A 6,000-nucleotide genomic window follows, 5' to 3' on the forward strand; every position below is an offset into this window, starting at 1 on the left:
TCTATTTGCTCTTTTTGTAATGGCGGAAACACAAGTCAAATTTCTGTTTTTTTACTTTAAGTCCACTTTAATGACAGGTTCCCTTTTTTAAAGGCATTGACTTGTAAGCAGGAAATGGTTGTGTGATTTTAGCTTACTTAGCACCAAGTATTCTTGATGGCAACAGCTGCTGCATTAGTCTTGTGACAGGTTCACTTTACATGATACTGACTGCATGTCCTATTTTAGAGCCCAACTCCAGTAATACTAAAACTCCCCCCCTTGCAATATGGCTGGGCCCGTACCGTCTTACTGCTTGTTTCTGTGTAGAGGATGGTAAAAGCACTTTTACTTAACTGATCCTTCACACCCCTGGAAGACTGTGCACCCCCATGTGTAAGCAGTGAACTGTCTCTTGCCATCCTCAGATCCAGAGCAGGGCTATAATCATTGCATCAATTTTGATGACAGAGGACCTTAGACTGTTGGAGCATATGGGGGAAAAGCCTGCAGCAACTGATCTAGCAGCGCGGAGAGGCCTGCAGGAACTGATCTAGCAGCGCGGAGAGGCCTGCAGGAACTGATCTAGCAGCGCGGAGAGGCCTGCAGGAACTGATCTAGCAGCGCGGAGAGGCCTGCAGGAACTGATCTAGCAGCGCGGAGAGGCCTGCAGGAACTGATCTAGCAGCGCGGAGAGGCCTGCAGGAACTGATCTAGCAGCGCGGAGAGGCCTGCAGGAACTGATCTAGCAGCGCGGAAAGGCCTGCAGGAGCAGAGGATCAGGCAAGTAAAAATTGCTTTTCCAATTTCCCTAGTCCTTAACAAGCTGTTAACCTTTGCAGTGCAGGTCCACGGCAAGGGAGAAGTTTTAATTTTCATGGCGGTCACCTATAAAGCAAACTTTACATCAAAATTCATTAGCAGCCATGATAAAACTGACACCGGATTTATAAAGGGGAAGGGGGATCACCGCGCCAAGTGGATCAAATGGAAATAAACCTCTCCTCAGAGTTGAAGCAACAGGTGTTGGCAATGCATATAGCAATTAGGATGAGAGAAGATTCTGGACAGCCGCACTGCGAAAATTAGCCTTTATTCATAAAATAGGGACATCAAAAATACATGCCACAGCAGAACACAGGACAGAAGAGCTGACGCGTTTCACACCAAACAGTGCTTAATCATAGCTATCGTCCTGGTCGTTCCTGCCAGCAGAAGGCAGTGATCATCCCTAGCAGCTAATGTAGCCGCTTGGATAATTGCAAGTGGATCCGGCAGGCTGGTTGGACCCAAGTTTATCGATCGATCAACTTGGTACATTCAGCCCACCCAATAATGGTTAGAATCTCAGCCAGTCCCTGCTGAACCAGCCAAGATTAGAATCGGGTATGGCCGGCCTTAGGATTTACTGCTTTATAAATATGCCCCTATAGTAGGTCATTCTTGTAGTTACATATACAAATATCCAAACATTGTGACCCAGTAAGTTAAGTTTCTATTAAGTAACTAAAATTCAGTAATCATGCCATTTAAATCACTTTAAAAATTAGACACCCCCCCCATTTTTCCATTATTTCACATGCTTCAAACAGATCTGAGGATCACATAGGAATGTTCTGACAGAACAGCCATTTTGACTGTAGCAGAACACACGCCCTCAAAATGGACTAAAGTGCAACTTTTTAAACACTCACTTTCCTTTAATACTTGCTAATGCTATATAACTTGGGGGGGGGGGGGGGGTCTACTTCAGAATCCTGCTATAAAACATGGGGCTTTTACTTCAAAATCCTGTTTTAAAATGTGGGGCTTATACTTCAGAATTCTGCATTTTAATGATTCGTTTGGTTGATTTTCAAATATGTACAATGCAGAAAACTGTAACGATGATAAGTACACAATTTTTCTTACACATAGTGTAGCTATACTGATAAAATATATAATAAAAGTAAATAAAGTGAAAGTATATAATATATAAAAAGGTAATAATGCTGATAAAGTAAATACAATATATACTACTGTATATAACGTAATAATTAATGATAAAGTAACACACACATATATAATATATATATATTTTAACGAGCAGGGACCTCTGATTCCTCCTGTATTGAATTGTAACTGTACCGTTTACCTTAATGTTGTAAAGTGTTGCAAACTATTGGCGCTATATAAATCCTGTATAACAATTATTATATCATGTAATATATCAAGGTAATAATGCCGATAAAGTAAATAAAATATATACTATATAAAGTAATAAATACTAATAGAGTAAAGTATATAAAGTAATTTACTCTGATAAAGTATTTAATAAGTAAATGTGTATATAAAAGTAATAAATGCTGATAAAAAAGTAATAAGTATTGTGTTGCTGGAATCAGAAAGAAAAATTCAAAAATAACATACAAAAAGTACACTGCATCTTAATAATATTATAAATAATTATTAAAATTTATAGAAAAAAAAAATATATAAAAAGAAATCGATTTTTAAATTATAAAAAAAACCAAAAAAACACAGGACTGTGCACAAAATTTAAAAGAGCAAAATATTCAGATAGCTCCAATAGTTGCTTTATTCACGTTTAAATTGTTAAAAAAAAAAAAAAAAAAAAAAAAAAAAAAAAAAAAAACTCATACAATGTTCCTAAAGAACAATAATGGCACCCCTCCCCTCCAATGTAATCCCCCATGCATTGCTCAGCAGCCTAGAAAATAGATCACATATTTTTCTGATTGCCATTGTCTGACTTTAATGGAGATCTTTTCAGCTTCCTATTTCTAAAAATAGAAATATAAAATAATGAGCTAAGCAATAAAAACCACCTTCTTAATTGTTATGACCCCCATCAGCACCTGCATGGCTGTACAGGGAGACAATTTCAGATCGTTGGCATAGAATGTACACAGATCAGATCAAACCTTGCCCCACCTCTCTCCCCTTTCTCTTAGTGTAACTGACATATAAAATTGGTTAAGAGCACCACAGCGCCACCAACACAGATCAATGTATAAAAGACAAACTCCCACCGTGTGCAAAAAAAAAAAAAAAATTATATATTACACACACACACACACACAAAAAAAAAGAAGCATCAAAATGCAAAAATGCGTCTGCAATGGTTTTCTTCTGAAATACAAGCCACTGAGAAGCCCATGTATGGCCAATAGATCATCCCACCAGTAGCCTACGACAGGCAGCAATCTCTATAGAGGGAGCTGATCTTCTCCAATGTGAAGAACCACCATTTAGTACCAGCCATAACTTAGATCAGAATAAAACCCTCTTGCACAAGTCTCCTCCTTCTCTCCACTGTGCATTAAACAAACGATTCAGATCGCACCACGACCTACATCCATTAATCTGTTGCTTCCTATATTATTTCACTGATCATTTGAAAATTATTATTATTTTTTTTTTTTTTAATATCTTTGCTTTTTTTTTTTTTTTTTTTTTTTTTTTTTTTTACTGTCACAAATGTAACTATTTTAAACAGCACGATACAGGAAGAGATATTTAAATAAAAGGATTACGATGCACTGAGACACTATTTAGTAAATAAATACAATTAAATAAAAACACATGGACAGTGTATAACGCACTGCAGCGGTGCTGAAAACACCTTCACTGCCAAAAACTAAAAACAACAAAGACACAATTATCAATATAAAAAAAACAAACAAAAAAAATGTATCAATGATCAACGTTTCAACGTTGTTTCTAAAGAAAAGAAAAAAAAAAAGTAGCAATAGTGAAGATCTGAAAATTTTCAAGAGAAAGCCACCCACTTTTTTCTATGACCAGACAGGGGGGGCAACTTAAGATGGGGGGGTCGATGGTGAACTTACCTCTTAGGCAAGGAGGTGATGAGGGTGTTAAGCCCCAGGGAGGAATTCTTAAAACAATATAAGGCAGAGAGCTATGCCGGGGTCTATCAAACAATATCCAAGCAGCAGATGGCTTTCCAAACATCTTGAGATGGCAGAGCAGATCTGGAGTCCTACTTAGTTCCATGGTTCTCTGATGAGAGCAGAGCTTTCTTCAACCCAAATCTTCCAAGCTTTGTAAAAAGAAGAAGAGAGGAGGAAAAAAAAGCCCAAAGAAGATTAGAAGCGGAGGCAGCCACAAGACTCTGGGGTTAACAACTTTGCAATGGCAAATAGGCGGATTGTGATTGGATGGGAGGGCAGTGTCCCTCAGACTGCACTATCCCCCAGCTCCCCCCTTCTGCAGCCTGGAAAAAAAGGCAGTGTGCCATTTTAAACTCCTACCATACAAACACAAGCCTATTTTTTTTTCTTTTTAGCAAACTGTGCCACCCCTTCATGTACATACTACCTTTGTTCACTGCAGGCTTGATCTTTTGACATGCAGCTCTTTAATCACACCTCCACAATTCAATCAAGGCTGGAATGATGTCATGGGGGAAGAGGGGGGAGAGGCAAGTTATTACAATGCATTATTAGCTGATGAATTGGCCAGGAGATTGAAGGTGTCACTGGTTGCTGCTGGGAGAAGCACTGTGATCGCCTGCCTGCCATAAAACCCAGGGCTCGGCTATTTAAAAATAAAGCTATTGTTGAAGACAAAAAAAAAAGAAAGGATCAGTTTTCACTTACTGGCAACATTATAGCATGCTGCCCACAGTTAAAATGGCCGCTGCTGGGAGTTGCAAGGGACAGCCTACTAACCCCTCCCTTCTCTGTCTGGGTGGGGGTCAGAACTAACAATGTGATAGGCCCCCATCCACGTGAAAAAAATAAAATCTTGCTGCTAAAAAGGGGTCTGCTGCCTTGATTGGTGCACCGGTGACAGCAAGCTTTGTCAGCCTGTAACTTTTCCATTGTTCTGGGGATCTGATCAGCTGCCAGTCATGGAGGATTTACATGAATCTGCTCTGTGAAAACTTCCTGCTTTGCATATTTATGAGGTCTTTCACCTACCTTGGCTGCGGTTCAAATCAAGTGGGCTGGTGAAATGTGATGCCTGTGTGTCTTTTCATTGCAGAGCTGACTCAGGTTCTCTGTGCTGCTGCTGTAGATAGGAGTGAAGCTTGCTGTGCATGGGGCTGCTGTGTAACCTTTGGCCTCCCCTGAGAGCTTTGCATTATTTTGCACTGCAAAATTTGCTTTTTAAGAGTATTTTTTTAAATATATATAATATGTATAGTTATGATATGTCTATTTTCTATATATTTTAATACTTAAAAAAAAATCAAAATGCTATGTATATTTTCTATATATTTTTAATACTTTAAAACATTTTTAATGTTTTTTATATTTTCTATATATTTGTGATTATTATTTTTTATTTTTTTAACAGTGGGATTTTATAGCAAATAATTAAAGTGTTACTAAACCTAGGACCCTGCATTCACTATACCTGGTCTCCCACAATGCACAGAAATGCAATTATTTTAGTAAGCTCTAAGGGTCCTTTCACACTGGGGCAGTTTGCAGGCGCTATTGCGCTAATAATAGCGCCTGCAAACCGACCCAAAACAGCCGCTGCTGTCTCTAGAGTGTGAAAGTTCCGAGGGCTTTCACACTGGAGCGGTGCACTAGCAGGACGGAAAAAAAAGTCCTGCTAGCAGCATCTTCGGAGCAGTGAAGGAGCGGAGTGTATACCGCTCCTTCACTGCTCCTGCCCCATTGAAATCAATGGGACAGCGCGGCTATACCGCCGGCAAAGCGCCTCTGCAGAGGTGCTTTGCGGTGGTTTTTAACCCTTTCTCGGCCGCTAGCGGAGGTAAAACCACCCCGCTAGCGGCGGCCGAATACCAACGGTAAAGTGCAGCTTACGACAGCGGTGTTTTACCGCTGACCCCCCCCCCCCCCCCCAGTGTGAAAGGGCCCTAGCGAGCAGGGCCCTCTGATTCCTCCTGTATTGAATTGTATTGTAACTGTGCTGTCTGCCCTCATGTTGTAGAGAGCTGCGCAAACTGTTGGCGCTATATAAATCCTGTATAATAAAATAAACTGCTAAATACCTTTTTTCTCATCAGCAGTTAGAGCAGTC

General features: G+C 39.8%; 1 protein-coding gene across 2 annotated transcripts in view; it reads right to left on the reverse strand.

The window, feature by feature from the left end:
* The window catches only part of EPC1 (enhancer of polycomb homolog 1), a 118,181-nt gene extending 113,722 nt beyond the window's left edge, over positions 1–4,459 (reverse strand). Inside the window, exons 1-2 of one of the 2 annotated variants that reach the window (XM_073629866.1) lie at positions 4,321–4,459; positions 3,831–4,042 (exon numbers count right to left, since the gene is read on the reverse strand). The gene's annotated coding sequence lies outside the window, so the exon portion shown is untranslated. Of the gene's footprint in view, positions 1–3,830; positions 4,154–4,320 lie in introns of those variants that run through there. The other variant, XM_073629865.1, reaches the window with a different exon arrangement.
* Positions 4,460–6,000: the final 1,541 nt, after the last annotated feature.

The sequence above is a fragment of the Aquarana catesbeiana genome, linkage group LG05 (assembly GCF_042186555.1).
Source record: "Aquarana catesbeiana isolate 2022-GZ linkage group LG05, ASM4218655v1, whole genome shotgun sequence".
Lineage (NCBI taxonomy): Eukaryota > Metazoa > Chordata > Amphibia > Anura > Ranidae > Aquarana > Aquarana catesbeiana.